Source organism: Patella vulgata, chromosome 2, assembly GCF_932274485.2.
Source record: "Patella vulgata chromosome 2, xgPatVulg1.2, whole genome shotgun sequence".
Taxonomy (NCBI): Eukaryota; Metazoa; Mollusca; class Gastropoda; family Patellidae; genus Patella; species Patella vulgata.
This window is the reverse complement of record NC_065880.2, coordinates 72,700,626-72,717,934: the sequence shown is the minus strand read 5'-3', so window position 1 is coordinate 72,717,934 and position 17,309 is coordinate 72,700,626. Positions and strand designations below refer to the sequence as shown.

At 39.7% G+C, this 17,309-nt stretch overlaps 1 long non-coding RNA gene across 1 annotated transcript; it reads left to right on the top strand.

The window, feature by feature from the left end:
* The first annotated feature begins 9,263 nt into the window (after window positions 1-9,263).
* LOC130010940 (uncharacterized) lies at window positions 9,264-14,661 on the top strand. The gene is made up of 5 exons (XR_008786225.1): window positions 9,264-9,343; window positions 12,648-12,779; window positions 12,888-13,061; window positions 13,708-13,752; window positions 14,549-14,661. It is a non-coding gene; the product is annotated as an uncharacterized LOC130010940 (long non-coding RNA).
* The last annotated feature ends 2,648 nt before the right edge of the window (window positions 14,662-17,309 follow it).

The following is a 17,309-nucleotide window of genomic DNA, read 5'->3' as shown; positions in this document are numbered from 1 at the left end:
AACATTTCAAAGGTAAACTTCAGTGTACATTTAGTGGAGTCATATTGAAGTCTGGACAGGAACACATCCGGGCACACAATTCTGAACTTTAACTAATATTAGTTCTCTCATATCTAATCACTGTTCCGTATTCGTGTCGACTTTGTGGTATAGAATCGCAGAAGAGTGATTGAAGTTACATTTTATGTCAAGTTTTGGAGAGTAGGCCTATTCGCGATTTGGGGGCGGGAAGTACCGTGAGGTAACTATGGTGGCAGATTGGTATCATGTCGTGGTGTTGCCCTTCATAAGACGACAACCCGACATCACGACATTTTAACCCGACACCACAACAGTGTCTAGTTGTGTAGATGGGGCAAAAAAACAAGCTCCCGTGTACACATTTGGCGTGCACATAAAATAATTCTTCACAGTTAAATTCCGACGAAGAAATGCCACGGTCCATTGAAAATTCCCGTCATAGCACTCTGCATAGCGTATGCCTGTCTTCAATAGCCCAATTAGTGTTCTGCTCTGACTGGGCTAATGAAGACGGACACACGCTATACAGTGTACAGGGAGGGAAACTTAACCCGAATAGCGGCGCTACGGCCTACTCTTATATTGATTTCCAACAGCCAGGTGGTCTTTTACGTGCTCGCTAATATTTACACGGAACCTCGATTTTTCGTCCCATCCAAAAGACTATACGTTATCCACTGCCAGGCCCTCCGGCCTGTACCACTGTAAAGAGGAATCACAAAGGAAAATTCCCGATGAACTTTCTCAGCCAACGCAGTGATCGAACACCAAACCCCAAAGTTAGCGAGCCAACGTCTTACTCACTGAGTCACCGTGGCTACCAGAAAAATATTAAACTCCATTTCCGGAGTGATTCCTCTTTGACGGCGGTGCAGGACGGGCGGAGGGGGGGCTGACTAGGGATAACGTATAGACGTTCGGATGGGACGAATAACCGAGGCCTGATTTACATATTGGTGTGCACGTAAAAGACCTCCTGACAGTTGGAATTCACTATAAGAGTAGGCCGTAGCGCCGCTATCCGGGTAAAGTTTCCCTCATTGTACAATATATAGGGTATGCCCGTCTTCATTAGCCCAGTCGGAAATGAAATGAAATGAAATGGAGTTTAATGTCCTGCTGTTCTGCTCCAACTGGGCTTAAGAAGACGGGCTTATACCATTCAGTGTGTTATGAGGGACATTTTGCCCGGACAGTGGCGCTAAGGCATGCACTTATATCGAATTTCAATTGCCTAGGGATCTTTTACGTGCACGCCAATGTATACATGGGACCTCGGTTTTTCGTTCCATCCGAACGACCTTGTCAAGCCCTCCTTTCCGTAACCCTGACAAGGGGAAACCACACCTGAAAATATTGATGAAATTTCTCGGCCAACACCGGTGGCGAACCCGAGCCAGGGTCTTATCATTCAGGTTGTTGTTTTGTCCTATCTACAATACTAGACACTGTTCTTTGCCAGGCCCTTTTTCTTGCACTACCGACATGGAGAAACCGCGCTGCAAAATGCTGGGGAACATAATCATAGTATTGAGAGGAATATGGTCGATAACCCGACATCACGACATTTTAACCAGAAAATACGACATTTTTACCCGTGTAGTGTCGGGTTAAAATGTCGTGCTGTCGGATTGTCGGGTTGTCGCCTTATGAAGGCCGACACCACGACATCACGACATTATACCAATCACACACCATAGGTAACAGACGCCGCTTTCGAAAGTAACGTCATAGCATATATACTATTCAAAAAAAGTAGGGGATATTTGATTTTTAAGTGTTATTAAAGTCACCTAATGAAACTGACGAAGAAACAAATGACAAAATGAAATGAAGTTCACATTCATCGATTTATTCCAAATGATCGTTAGACTAAGTAAGGCACAGACTGACCATTATAAGGGTAAAATGATACCCGGGGTCAAACAGCAAAGTTACCACAGCATCACAACCAAGTCAGTAACGGGTAAATCCTCCTCTGTTTGCCAAACAAGCATTGATCCCACGTGGCATACTCCTAATGAGACGTCTAAGGTCATTTTGGTCCAGATTGTCCCATTCCTGTTGCAACGCAGCAGCAAGTTCTTGGACATTGGCAGGACGTTGTTGACGTTGACGTAACCTCTGTCCAAGCATGTCCCAGACATGCTCGATGGGGGAGAGGTCGGGACTCAGTGCTGGCCAAGGTAATGTGGTGATGTTCTGTTGTTGGAGGTAACCTGTAACGATCCTGGCCCTGTGACATCTTGCGTTGTCATCATGGAAGATGAAACGGCGGCCATGACGTCGTGCGAACGGCACAACATGGACTGCCAAGATGTTGTCCCGATAGTACTGGCCTGTAACACGCCCTGCAACAACATGTAATGCCGTTCTTCCAGCAACAGTGATGCCTCTCCACACCATAACAGAACCACCCCCAAATCGATCATGTCTGATGACGTTAACGTCTTGGAAGCGCTCGTTTCGACGACGCCACACCCTCCTACGTCTGTCCAAAAAATCAACAGTGAACCTTGACTCATCTGAAAACATCACATTGCTCCAGCGTCGATTATCCCAGTGTTGACGATCCCTACACCAACGACGTCTTGCCTGAATGTGATGATCTCTCAAACAAGGGATCACGCGAGGACGTAGGGCGCGAAGGTGACCCCTATGCAGTCGATTCCGAATCGTCTGGCCACTCACTCTCACACCAGTGTCTGTTTGAAGACGAGCGCTGATCTGATTTGCTGTGATGACACGATTTCTCAAGGCCAAGGTACGGATAAATCGATCCTGGGCTTGAGTTGTCGCCCTGGGTCGACCTGAGCGTGGTCTGTCCTGTACAGATTGTGTATCACGGTATCTGGACCATAGCCTGCTTATGACAGACTGAGAAACATTCATCGTCCGCGCCACAACCGCCTGTGTTGTGCCGATCTGTATCATGCAAGGGCACGTAACCTTTCATTTTGGGTAAGCCGACGCATATCAAAATTTGTTTTCTGGTCACTAAAACAATTAAACTGATGTTTCCACCCTGGAATTCAATGCCACAATGACTGTAACATTCAAAGTCAGAGTCGTGCAAATCTTGGTTTGGACCCCCATGATGATCCCAAGCATCACCTGTATTCCATGCGGTAGCTATTGGTGCGTTTGGGCGTCACATGTAACTGGAAATGTTTCTTCTGTTAGGTTCTATAGTGACTTTTTTCGTAGTAATTTGCATATTTTAGTATTATGCCCCCAAAATCAAATATCCCCTACTTTTTTTGAATAGTATAGATGATGTTGCCCAATTGTAGAAAATAATCGAAATGGTCATTCCCCTTGAATATTTTTATCAGACTATTTTGACACTTGCCTATCAGTCCATTAATTTGGAACAAAAGTCTTGAAGACTCTAAACTGTATACCAATTACATAATTTTAATGGCAGGGGCGATAACTCAGCAAATAATTAATTGTGATACGCCGGGCTCTTCGTATTTTTATACGCCCACATTTTCATGTGGACGTATTATGCCGTCGCCCCTGTCCGTCCGGACGTCCGTCCGTACGTCCATCCGTCCGTCCACAATTTGTTTGTGGACTCTCTACAGGTCACAGTTCTTGTCCGATTTTGACGAAACTTGAAATATAGCTTTATCCCAAAAAAATCTCGGCTGCTTTCGATATTGGCATGTATCGGATCGAAACTTCATGGATTATGGCCCCTGTTTGTACGAAAAATCACGTTTTTAGCTTGTGGACCCTATAGAGGTCACAATTTTTATCCGATTTTGTTGAAACTTGAAATGTAAGTTTATAACCCAAAGATCTCAGTTCCTTTCGATATTCGCGCATATCGGACAGTAACTTCCTGAATTATGGCCCCTGATTGTACGAAAAATCACGTTTTTAGCTTGTGGACCCTATAGAAGTCATAATTTTTATCCGATTTAAAAAACCGTTCTATTATATCACCGTTACACACTAAGGATGACTGAGTTCGAATTTCGTGAAAATCGGCCCAAAATTGACAGACAAAATGGCCGCCGTTCGTTCCCAAATAGCGTAAGAATATGGTATATCAAGGTTGTGGACCCTATAGGGGTCACAATTTTTATCCGATTTTGTTGAAACTTGAAACGTAAGTTTATAACCCAAAGAACTCGGTTCCTTTCGATATTCATGCATATCGGACCGTAACTTCCTGAATTATGGCCTCTGATTGTACGAAAAATCACGTTTTAGCTTGTGGACCCTATAGAAGTCATAATTTTTATCCGATTTAAAAAACCGTTCTATTATATCACCGTTACACCCTAAGGATGACTGAGTTCGAATTTCGTGAAAATCGGCCCAAAATTGACAGACAAAATGGCCGCCGTTCGTTCCCAAATAGCGTAAGAATATGGTATATCAAGGTTGTGGACCCTATAGGGGTCACAATTTTTATCCGATTTTGTTGAAACTTGAAACGTAAGTTTATAACCCAAAGATCCCGGTTCATTTCGATATTCGTGCATATCGGACTGTAACTTCCTGAATTATGGCCCCTGATTGTACGAAAAATCACGTTTTTAGCTTGTGGACCCTATAGAAGTCATAATTTTTATCCGATTTAAAAAAACGTTCTATTATGTCACCGTTACACCCTAAGGATGACTGAGTTCGAATTTCGTGAAAATCGGCCCAAAATTGACAGACAAAATGGCCGCCGTTCGTTCACAAACAGCGTAAGAATATGGTATATCAAGGTTGTGGACCCTATAGGGGTCACAATTTTTATCCGATTTTGTTGAAACTTGAAATGTAAGTTTATAACCCAAAGATCTCGGTTCCTTTCGATATTCGTGCATATCGGACCGTAACTTCCTGAATTATGGCCCCTGATTGTACGAAAAATCACGTTTTTAGCTTGTGGACCCTATAGAAGTCATAATTTTTATCCGATTTAAAAAAACATTCTATTATATCACCGTTACACCCTAAGGTTGACTGAGTTCGAATTTTGTGAAAATCGGGCCAAAACTGACAGACAAAATGGCCGCCGTTCGTTCCCAAATAGCGTATAAGAATATGGTATATCATGGTTGTGGACCCTATAGGGGTCATAATTTTTATCCGATTTTGTTGAAACTTGAAATGTAAGTTTATGACCCAAAGATCTCGGTTCCTTTCGATATTCGTGCATATCGGACAGTAACTTCCTGAATTATGGCCTCTGATTGTACGAAAAATCACGTTTTAGCTTGTGGACCCTATAGAAGTCATAATTTTTATCCGATTTAAAAAAACATTCTATTATATCACTGTTACACCCTAAGGATGACTGAGTTCGAATTTCGTGAAAATCGGCCCAAAATTGACAGACAAAATGGCTGCCGTTTGTTCAGTTCCTTTCGATATTTGCGCATATCGAATTGTAATTTCCTGAATTATGGCCCTTGATTGTAGGAAAAATCACTTTCTTGTTAGCTTGTTCTCTATCCATCTCTCGAAAATGAGGGCGTATCCTGCCTGGCAGTCGCTGGTTTAAGATTAAGATCACCGGAATGGGCAAGGCAAGGCAAGGCGCGTCTAATCGTTGTGATGGAACGAAAAACCGGCGTCCACCTGTGTAAAATTAGAGCCAACTGCAGATCTTTTCAAGGTTACGAGATGTAAACAGGGCTACCCCCTGTAGCTGCAATATTTTGCACAGTTCCCAATATAAACATATATTTGAACATTTAGTTTAAGAACAATTATAGTTACAAAAGGTACACTACCCTTGGCTTACGCGTGAAAAAAACTGGTAATTTGGAATTCGATATAAGGGTAGGCCAGCGCCGCTGTCCCGGCCAAAGCTCCCTCGTTAAACCCCATTTCATTTCATTTTACTTCATATCACACTGTATGGCATATACCTGTTTTCATTAGCCCAGTCGTTGCAGAAAAGTAGGACGTTAAAAGGCCAATCTCGATTATATTTTGGAGAATAAAATTGCTTAATTTTGTGATAAAAGCGCTTAAAATCCTCTACCGTAAGGCTGAGCAACTAACTCAATATACGCGATACGTTTCCAAACAACTTTAACCCGTCAGTCTTCATCTGGAGGCATTGGATATGTTCGCCAATAGTCGTTTGAGAGAGGTTGGGGTGGCCTTGTGGTCTTAGAATGCCGCGCTTCGACCTCTAGTTGGCCGGATACCTCTGGCTTACGGGTGTGGTTTCGATCCCTGGGGCCTGTTTCACGAAATTTTAACTAAGATAAAATCCAAATTTTAGTAATTTAATATTGGATAATATTAGGTTGATTTTAGTGCTTAGCCAATCAAAATTGAAGTATCCACTAAAATTTGGATTTTATCTTTAGTTAAGATTTCGAGAAACAGGGCCCTGGTGTGAGCGTATGTGGCTTGGAGATAGGGGGCGCCTTCTCAACCTCGTGGGTTTACATCAGGTACTCCGGTTCCTCCCACAGGAAAATACCCGTGCGCTAAGATAATAAAAATGAAAAATAAGACTTGTCTGTGATATCACCTTCGTTGGAAGCGGACGTTAAACACTAAGAAGAAGAAGAACAACAACAATTTCGTTTGAGAATCCTCTAAGCCCGTTCGTATTCCTCATGTAATTGATGAAAGCTTCTGAATTTGGTTTCTAAGCATGCTAGAAATCTGACTGAACAGTGGACATGTAATAAATATGCGTTATGTAAGATTTAGATAAAGAGCTACATGTATAGGCCTACTAGTTAAAATGAAAAATGAATATATTAAATATACCTTATTCTTAGCGAAATTATGAGCGTTGGAAGAATGTAGCGTAGATTGTTTATTATCGTAGCAACAGTACTGGACAAACGAGACAGTCTCGATTGTCCAATTTATCGTTGAATTTTTAAGTCTCGAAGCCGTTCTATCCGATTTATAGGCTTATCATGTGAATAAATGTCTATAAAATCGTTTATATAACGTTAAAAGTCAAATAAAGACCCGTATTCGCCAAATAGAGGTCTTACATAATTCATCTTTAATCAGAACGGGATGTTTCATAAAGGGCCTTACTAGTTTTTGTCGAAGTTAAAGATTTCTATCACAAGAACACTTTAATTAGAATGATTATTTTTAATGATATTATCCTTTGATTCAAACAAAAGTCGGTTTTATGTTTCCGTTATAAAAACTGAATACTGTCAATCGCCAATATATTTCCGCCTAATATCTCTAATAAGTAATGACAGTCTATTAATGGTTGTTATATATAGATTAAAATATCTATCTTTATTATTCTTTCATCTGATCTATACTTCACTCGGATGTCACTTAACAAGAATTGATTCGAGGTCAGATTGTTCTGACATGACATCTGTTTCTATGAGTTCAAATTATCCAAAATTGCGATTGGTTTCTATTGTGCGCTTCATAGCGAGTGGAAGGGGTTAACATAGGTTAGCGGGGAGGTCGGAGTGTTTGATATTGCCAAAACCCGTGACAGTTGAAATGTGAAATAAGAGTAGGCTGTAGCACTGTCGGGGCAAAATGTCCCTTATAGCACACTGTATAACGTATGTCCGTCTTCATTATTCAGGCTGGTGCAGAAAAATAAATCGGTGGACCTAGTCAACACCACAGCACCCCACCCACCCCACCCCTTTAATCCGGCCCTGACTGTAAATTCAGATGGTTCCTATCCTATTAGTGATTTTGAGAATATTTCATTAATATTTCTGGCAAGTGTTTCGATGTTTATATTAATCAATATGGCATCGTAAAGTAACATATGGGTGTCATGGCTTTCTATGAAACATAGGTGAGGGGTCGAGGCAGTACCGGATTTAGGACAAATGAGGCTCTGTATGAGGCCCTTTACTTGAGACCTTAAGGCGGTAGTCCTACGCAGGTAGTCCGGCTTTCACGTTCAGAACATTTAGAAGTAGTTAAACTATTACATGTTATTTGATCAATCATGATTTTCAACAAGTTTTAGGCATGGGTGTTCTCAGGTAGACCCTGTCCAATGAATAAATGGTGAGAATCCAGTGCGGCGTACATAGCACAGGTCGGCTAGGGGCCCCACCCAAGCAAAAACATGTTTGCTATCTTGAAAAAAGTCACTAGACAGTGATAATGAACTATAGAAAGTCGACCTATTCTTTGTCATCACTTGAAAGACAACCATATAAAAATGAAAGAAAACAAATCTGAGTGGGCAATGCAAAACTGTTCATGATTTTGAAAGCGAAAGTAATTAGCAGACGATGGAATGCCAGTTCAACAATCCGCTGAACACCCATCCACTCATCGGGAAATGAACATATTTATAACAAAACGGGGATGATTTTTTGTGGAATCAGTAGCTTTTTTTTCGGTCGATACATCGATCAATTTGGGGCAAAGAAATTTCATACACAACAATCTCATGGAACCCATTACACTCCGCTTTCGAGAATGCTTTACCTTCGTTAAAGGCATACCCCCACCCCACCCCTCCCGCGACACACACACACACATACACACTCCACAATCACTTTCAGAATCGTTCCCACGGCCCATACGATGTCTAAATGATCGCCCTTAATAGCTTTAAACATATATTATGCAAGAGCTAAATCTGCCTATTGCAGGTCTTTCTTTAGGCCTGAAATGTTTTCTAAATTATTAATTAGACATAATCAACTCTCGATGGCATCGGATTTCTCCGATATTAAATAGATTAGAACAGTTCAGCCATATTTTGATTTTAGCTAAAAATGGAGGAGCGAGATTTAGCTTCGAACAACCAGTACGGTGGTTAAAATTATTGCACACGTCTTGGCAAACATTCAAAGGCTAATATCTTCGCTCGCAATAGAGTAATGTGAATGAAATTTTCAAATTATTCATTTTACATAATCTATTTTCGAAATATTATAGCAAGAATGGCTAGCTTTTTATCTAAATCTTACATAATGTATTTTTTATGACGAGTGCTGTGCAAGAGACTCTGCAATATACACAAATTTAATTAGTAGACGGTTAAAGGACAGTGACATGACTCTCGTGGGCTACAAAAAAAAATAACCCGTGGATAGTTAAATTATTTATAACCAAAGGGTTTGATGCATCCGACTGTCATTTGATAATCTCTTTGATTTTTTTACAACTTATTATTGACAACTTTATCTACAGTCAGCTTCAAAAGAGATCTTATTAATGAGAGGCGTTGTTGCCTATTTTGTCTCTATAAAAGAGTTCTAAACTCTTTGACCAAATTTATATATATAAATATACAGCCGAAGAACGTCTGTCATCTGTACCTTTAGAATGTTCAAGTTTCATCTTCTAACCTTTTTACTGGCAGCCATGTTTATAACTTCTAGAGGTAATGTTTTATCTAACAGTTATAGTTATAACTTCTAAAGGTAATATTTTATCTAACAACTAAAGCCATAACTCCTAGAGATAAGGTTTTATCTAAAAACTAAAGTTGTAACTTCTAGAGGTAATGTTTTATCTAACAGTTATAACTTCTGGAGGTAAGGTTTTATCTAACAGATATAGTTCTTACTTCTAAAGGTAAAGTTTGATCTAGACGTAAAGTTATACAATTAACAACTATATAGTTATAACTTGTAGAGGTAAAGTTATATCTAAAACTATATAGTTATAACTTCTAGAGATAAGGTTTTATCTAAATACAGTTATAATTTCTAGAGGTAAGGTTTTATTTAGCAACTATAGCTATGACTTTTAGAGATAATGTTTTGGTTAACAACTATATTATGACTTCTAGAGGTAAGGTTTTATCTTAAGAACTAAAGGTAGGTATTAACTTCTGGGGATAAGGTTTTATCTAACAGTTATAACCCCTAGAGGTAAGGTTTTATCTAACAAATAAAGTTATAACGGAGGGTCCGGAGAAGACCCACGAGGCTGGACAGGCGACCCTACTCCTTGCCACTTACAAGCAGAGAATCGGAGCCATGCTACTTGACTCAGTGACAGACCTTATTATCCAACACCCACGCGTTAACCATTCAGCCACCCAAACCACAGTCTCGATTACCCAGAACCTCCCAGTCTTTAAGGTACAGAGGGTCTAGGCCAGTTGTCAACATTTGTCGAAATTATACTGGATAATCAGCTACATAAAAAAAAAACCTTCCGGTTAAGCATGGGCAATGGAACGTTTTAGCTTACGTCAAGAAAGAGTTGCGCCCCTTTCCGAAATAAACCCATAATTCATGCATTATTATAAACAAACATGAATTGTGACGACAGATAAGGATTAATAAAAAAAACATTGATATGGTCCTTGAAGAAACAAATTTTACAATAAAACAATTAAGCAGGTCGGTTATGCAAATAGATTTTTCTGAAATAACAATTCTTAAAGTAATTTTATCTTTTTGGGGGCTAACTCCCCCCTTCCCCACCTCTACCTTAATTTTGTACATGATAGTGTAAAAGACTGGATAATCTCGCCAATGACCTAGTTATTCTCAGATGTTGACAACCCATTCAGACTAGTATTCGTAGAATATTTGTCTGAATGACAGAGACTATACCCAATCCACTGACTATAGTTATAACTCCTAGAGGCAAGGTTTTATGTAACAACTAAAGTTATAACTTCAATACGCAAGGTTTTATCTAACAACTAAAGTTATAACTTTAAAGGGCAAGGTTTTATCTAACAGCTATAGTTATAACTTCTAGAGATAGGGTTTTATCTAACAACTTCTAGAAGTAAGGTTTTTCTAACAACTAAAGTTGTATTTTCTAATCGTTTGAAGGCATTTAGTAACTGGATAGAGCAATAAACAATAACACATACTTATTTATTTTGGGCGACGTTTTCCATAAGTGTATTTATGCGTTATAATTTATTATAATTTCTAGAGATAAAGTTTTAGCTAAAGTCTAGCTCACAACCCGCCGTACGTGTTTGACACACACGGGTCGTAGTGTTTTATAGCTCGTGGACCAGCCGCAAGAAACCGGATGATCATTTTGTATGTCCAGGACCGAAAGTCTGTACGGCCAGTCTACACAAAATGAAATGAAATAAAATGGGGTTCAACGTCCTACTGTTCTGCTTTTACACTGGGCTAATGAAGACGTGCATACGCCATACAGTGCATGTGCTATGAGGGAAATTTTGCCCGGGCAACGACACTATGGCTTACTGGCCTACTCGTATATCGAATTTCAATTGCCAAGGGATCTTTAATGTGCATGCAAATGAGCACATGGGGCCTCGGTTTTTCTTCCCATCCGAACGACAAGACAGCTGTCCTTGCCAGGCCCTCCGTCCTGCACCACTGACAAGGGGGGGGGGGCACGTTCGAAAATCCCAATGAACTTTCTCGGCCAATGTGAAGATAACACGCAAGTGCCGCGTAAGTCTCACGCACGGGTTTACTACCCCCCCCCCCCCCCCCGTGGATTGTTCGTAGAAGCATGTACGGCGGTTGTAAGCTGGGCTTAACAACTAAAGTTATAATTTCTAGAGATAATGTTCCGTCTAATAACTGTAAAGATAAGGTAGGTAACAACAAGGTAAGGTTTTCTTTAACAACTATAGTTATAACGTCTACAGGTAGGTGTTATCTGACAACTCAAGTTACAACTTCTAGAGGTAGGGTTTTATCTAACAGTTATAGCTTCTGCGGCTACACTGTAAATCCAACGGACGCCTTACCTTTTCTGAATATGTTCTTATTAGAACATTTTGCGTTGAAATATGTACACTTTAATGAACACTGCAATTCTAAAACATACGCAAATCCTTAAAAGCCGTTGAAAACTGAACACATTGCCAAGAGTTATAGGTGTGCGCCAAGGTCCATCCTAAGGTGCAGGTGCAGGCGAAGATATAAGAAGGAAAAGTAAACGTAGAACTAGAAGACAGTACAAGTGTGACACAGATAATTTTTTACTTGCCAATAATATTACATTCAGATTCGGATATTATTATAATATGTGAATCTTTTTAATTGGGCATAGTAGAATATTGACGTAAACAATGTTTTGTCACATTATCTCTTCCCATGTTAGGTAATAAATTTGTAAATTGTGTTTAAATTGTTTTTTAATTGTGGCATGCTTTTTTATCATACGAAATAATAAGTCATTTGAGTCGATTTTAACCACTTTTTAAAGTTTCATGTCGATCGTATTCGAATTGGCGGAGCCTTGGTTTTTTTCGAAGAGCACCCCCCCCCCCCAAGAAGAACAACAAAATAAGTATCGCTAAGGAAACAGTTCCTGTTCCAGGAATGTGATAGTTTTTGCTCATTGATATAGGTGCCTGGTTACAACTATACTCCATCCAAAAGAACAGACAGGGGTGGGTTAAGAAGGGGCCCGGGAGTATTGCAGGCTCGAGAAGGGGGGGGGGCACAGAAGATTAATGTTCTCGTGTAGTTTGTGGAAATTTATTAGTCTAGAATTTAGTCGTTTTATGAATTTATAAGCAGTTTTTGGAGGTTTGGCACTTAGGATTTAGAAAGCACAATTTACAGTCATTTTTTAAACATGGGGGCCCCTCAGAGAGTAGGAGGCCACGGGTCCCCAGTCCATCCCTGAGGACAGACCGATAAGATTAGATGTACCTTTTCTAATGATAAAGATATTCAAAATTGGCAATGTTCACACGTTTCATATTTATATTGTTTCTTCAGGGTCCGTCTCATTCCCGCGAATAGCCAATGGAATGATGCAATTAATGGATCACGGATTTGGTGGAAATCGTCCTGGAGAGAGTTTAATGATGCCCCGAGAATGTGATGAATTACTAATACCCTTTCTGCGAGGTAAAATCTGGTTCAGTTACATCCTTTCAAATATGGATAGTTGCCTAGGGCTCAAGTCGTTTTTATTCGGTCTTGACTAAACTATATAAATTGATTTGTTCTTTCCAGCGATTATAGAACACCGTTCTCGGGCTGGTGACGATGATGGAGTTGTGACAGCAAAACAATATTATATGACATTACACAACGCAATAGTGGAACCTGGTTATGGTTGTGAAATAGACGTATTACGAGAAGTCATTTGTCTCGATAAAAATAGAAATGGGCAAATAGAAGAGAAAGGTAAAACTAATTGTATATCATTTAAATAATAGTGATTAAAATAAAATTCTTTAATTCCTCCTTGAGGAATTGGATTGAATTGAAATGGGGTTTATTTTCCTGCTATTCTACATCAACTGGGCTAATGAAGACGGGCGTATGCCATGTAGTGTGCTATGAGGGAAGGGGGGGGGGGGTTGGATGGCTGAATGGTTAGCGTGCGCGCGCTGTATCATAAAGTCTGTCATTGAGTCGACTGGCGTGGTTTCGAATCCCCGGTTGTACGTGGCAAGGAGTAGGGTCGCCTGTCCAACCTCGTGGGTTTTCTCCGGGACCTCCGGTTTCCTCCCACTGCTAAAGACCCCTACGCGCAAGCGAATTATGTAAATAAAATTAAACCATATGTTAGTCCCGAAATTACCTAGTTTGTGTCGAGTGGACGTTAAACCCCATTTCTCTCTCTCGCTCTCGCTATGAGGGAAATGGCCTTCTCTTATTTCGAATTCCATCTGCCAATGGTTAGACTACACCCACATTGCACCGAACTAGGATTTGAGTAAGGGTTATGTTCAGCAGTTTAGAAAATTTGGGTGGAAAATTTATAAACTTCATCCAGACATGGATAAATAGAAATTAACATCCTGATACAGCTAATTCGTATTTTTAGAATTGAAAGAAAATTAAACGGGATATTGACTGTATATGAAATCAGGTGAGTTCTTATATATTTTTGTTGTTTTACCTTGGTTTTCAAATATTGAATTATACCCATTTAAGCTCGTTTTCGCCGGTAAGATGGAAACGGCCGCATTACATTTGCATTAGACCGACTTTTACGCCGGCGAAAACGCGTACATGGAAAACGGGCCTTTGTCGACCTTATTTAGGGGAATTTTCGATAATTCCATGGCGTCATTATAGTCGTAAAGCTGGATTTATTTTTGTAAAATAATACATAACACTCTTGTGGTGCAATGAATATGGTGTTGACTCACAATCAGGGGGTCCCGGTTTCTAACCCAGTATTGTCCGAACAACGTCATCGAGATTTTCCACCCAGTTTTGCCATGCGGGTTGTGCAGAACGGTGGTGGTGGGGGGGGGGCTGACAAAGAAATACGTCTAGGTTTTCGGTTGGCACAAAAAGAAACGACGCCCCGTGTATACCATTCACATTCATTCCATGTATTTAAACATATAAATTTTATTTATTATTTCTAGACACACCCATGAAGCTTTTCAGAATTACGATATAAGAGCATTCGCACGGTACATTGGCTCGTTTTCATGGAGTATTCGGAATAAATTTAGTGCGTGATCACATGTTAATCAGTTAATCAAAATTCAGAAATCAGCGGTGTGGTGTCAATCCTAATGTTGCATCTCAAATTAATAGTTATCTCCCTTGCCTCCTTACCTTGCCCTACCGATTATTAACCAATCGGCCTGGTTCGCCCCCCCCCCCCCCCCTACGTCTTTCCTTTCATTTGATTACATTTCTCTTTTCAGGTTAGCGGATAAAGACAAATTGATAAAGAAATAAAACGCTGTAAAAGTAATCATTTTTACATCAACATATAAACTGAATGCAATTGATGAAATATTATATTAACCCTCTGGGATTTCTGTGTCATGTTGTCGTAGTCTGGGTAGAAGAATTAAGTCCGACGTCCGTTTATGAAATTTAACTTCGAAGATTCTTCCGATTAAATGGGTGGGGAAGGGGGTTTCGAATGGTCTAGATAATAAGGTCTATCATAGATTCAAGTGATGTGCTTTCCATCCCACATAAGTGGTGTCGTTTAAACGTGGGTTTTTTTTTTCAACAAGGGCGCCTTCGGGATAACCATGGGACTTAGCGTGGTTTATCCTATATAGTCAGTGGTACAGAATTTCGTCGTTCGGATGATATGGCGTATACGTTGGCGTGCAGAAAAGTATAACCTTAAAGTTACAATTTCATATTTTCTAAGAAAGTCAAAACATAATTATTTCTATGTCTTTTGCTCAATAGGTTGTCAACTCACTATTATACGATCATAGGTTATCTTTCTCACACTTAAAAAATCTTTACCCCGGAAATAATAACACAATTACCTCCCTTGTTTTCCTATTCCCCACATTGAATAGCTATCTTCAAACGTTTGAATTTGAAGTTGAAAATGATATTTTTGCCAATTTCTCAACTGGCAATAGTGAATTATATAGGATTAATAGGATTATTCTTTAACAAGGTAGGACTGTTTATAGATACCACCTATTTTAGGGCTTTATTTTAATTAATTTTAAAAATATAACTTAAAAATATGAAATTGTAACTTTAAACCCCAACCCACTTCATTTGATTTTTCCTACCACAACTTTGTCCGAAAACCGATTCAGACAAATTGTCGATGCCAATAATGGTAGATTTGTGATCTGTCAAAATTTGAAAGATATCTTTGTATTAGAAGTGGGAGTCACTGTGGCTTAGTGAGTAAAACGTTGGCTTGCTAACTTGAGAAAGTTCATCGGGATTTCCCGGGGTGGTTCTCCTTTGTCAGTGGTACAGGACAGGGGCCTGGAAAGGGGCAGCACATAGTCGTTTGGGTGGTACGAAAAACCGAAGTCTCGTGTACACATTGACCTGCACGTAAAAGAACCCTTGATAGTTGGAATTCGAAATAAGCTTAAGCCGTAGTCATACTGTCTGGGCAAAATTTCATTCAAAGCACACTGTATGGAGTATGCCCGTCTTCAATAGCCCAGTCAGGGCAGTACAGTAGGACGTTAAACCCCATTTCATTTCATTTCTGTATTACAAGTATTGTATTTATAATTAAAGCATATTTAAATATTAACAACGACCAGAAGCAAATAATATGTGATTCAGGCAACTACAGCAACGTCAACAACACCCACTATACGATTTCTACACAAGGTCAATCTAATAATCTACTTTTAACACGCCAACCTGCAATACAAACAAAATATTATAAATACTGCATTAAAATTCCAATTCGGTAATATATAAAAGGTTTTCCCTTGTCAGTGGTGCAGAACGGGTGGCTGACAAGGAACAAAATCTAGTGGTTCTAATCCGACGAAACACCGAGTACCGTGTGCACGTAAAAGAACCCTTGACAGAATTCGAAATAATAGTAGGTCGTAGTGCCGCTGTCCGGACAAAAGTTACCTCATAGCATACATTATGGCGTATATCCGTCTTCATATCCCGGTTGGTGCAAAAAAGTAGAATGTAAAAGCTGCAAGAAGTGACGTTAATAATTTGTCTGTTTTGGAGACTCCAATGAAAACCTAAATGTGTTACCTTCCGATTAATTCTCTTAAAATTTTAAGGGTAAATTATTTGAATTTGTTTTTCGTCCCATCCAAACGACTATATACTGTCCCTTGCCAGAACCTTAGTCTCACACCACTGAAAAAAAAAACCACGCCGAAAAATCCCGATGAACTTTCTCGGCCAACACCGGGATCAAACATGGGACCTCCATTTTAGTATGCCAGTCTTACCCACTGAGTAACGGTGCCCCCACTTATAAAGTTAAAGTCAAAATGAGAATATTTACCATGATTGTTTTCCGTTAAGATCCTAATACATATTGTCATCATCACAGTCAAACAGTTCTAAAAGAAAGGAAAAATAAAATATTTTCAATACATATATTATTATGAATAAGTGGACTTCCCAATTGAACAGCTATCGCAAAGTGATATCCGGTGTTACGGAGAGAGGGTTAACTATGGTAAGTCATTTTGGTAGCCTAAAGAAAAACTTTTGGAAACGTTTTGAAAACAGATCTCATCTCGGATGGTACAAAATGTTCACACTTTAGCATATCCAATTTAGAGGCGGGTCTGTTTCAGCTACAGGACCCCTAATCCCAAAGCGGTCCCAAATTCGACTATAAGCCACATCCCTGAAAATAGTTTTGGTTTACTCTGCTGGCAGTAGGGGCCAATTGAATTGGACGTGTAATGTTTTTTTTCTTCCATTTGTTACGAATATAACAAACATGTCTCCAATGAAGACGATAATAGTAGATACCTATTCTACAATGCTGGTTGTGTGGGAGCCCGTATACATTTCGAGCGTCAGGACCCAAATAAGTAGGTCCACCATTGGACCGCCACTGATCTAATTTCGCGCGTTGATATATGTTAATTTAATTACCTATTTTACCTAGATTGCTGTCTGTCCGGTTGACCAGACAAATGTTGACTAGTGGCACGAAAATCCGAATTCAACGCATGTACAACATGGCTGGCT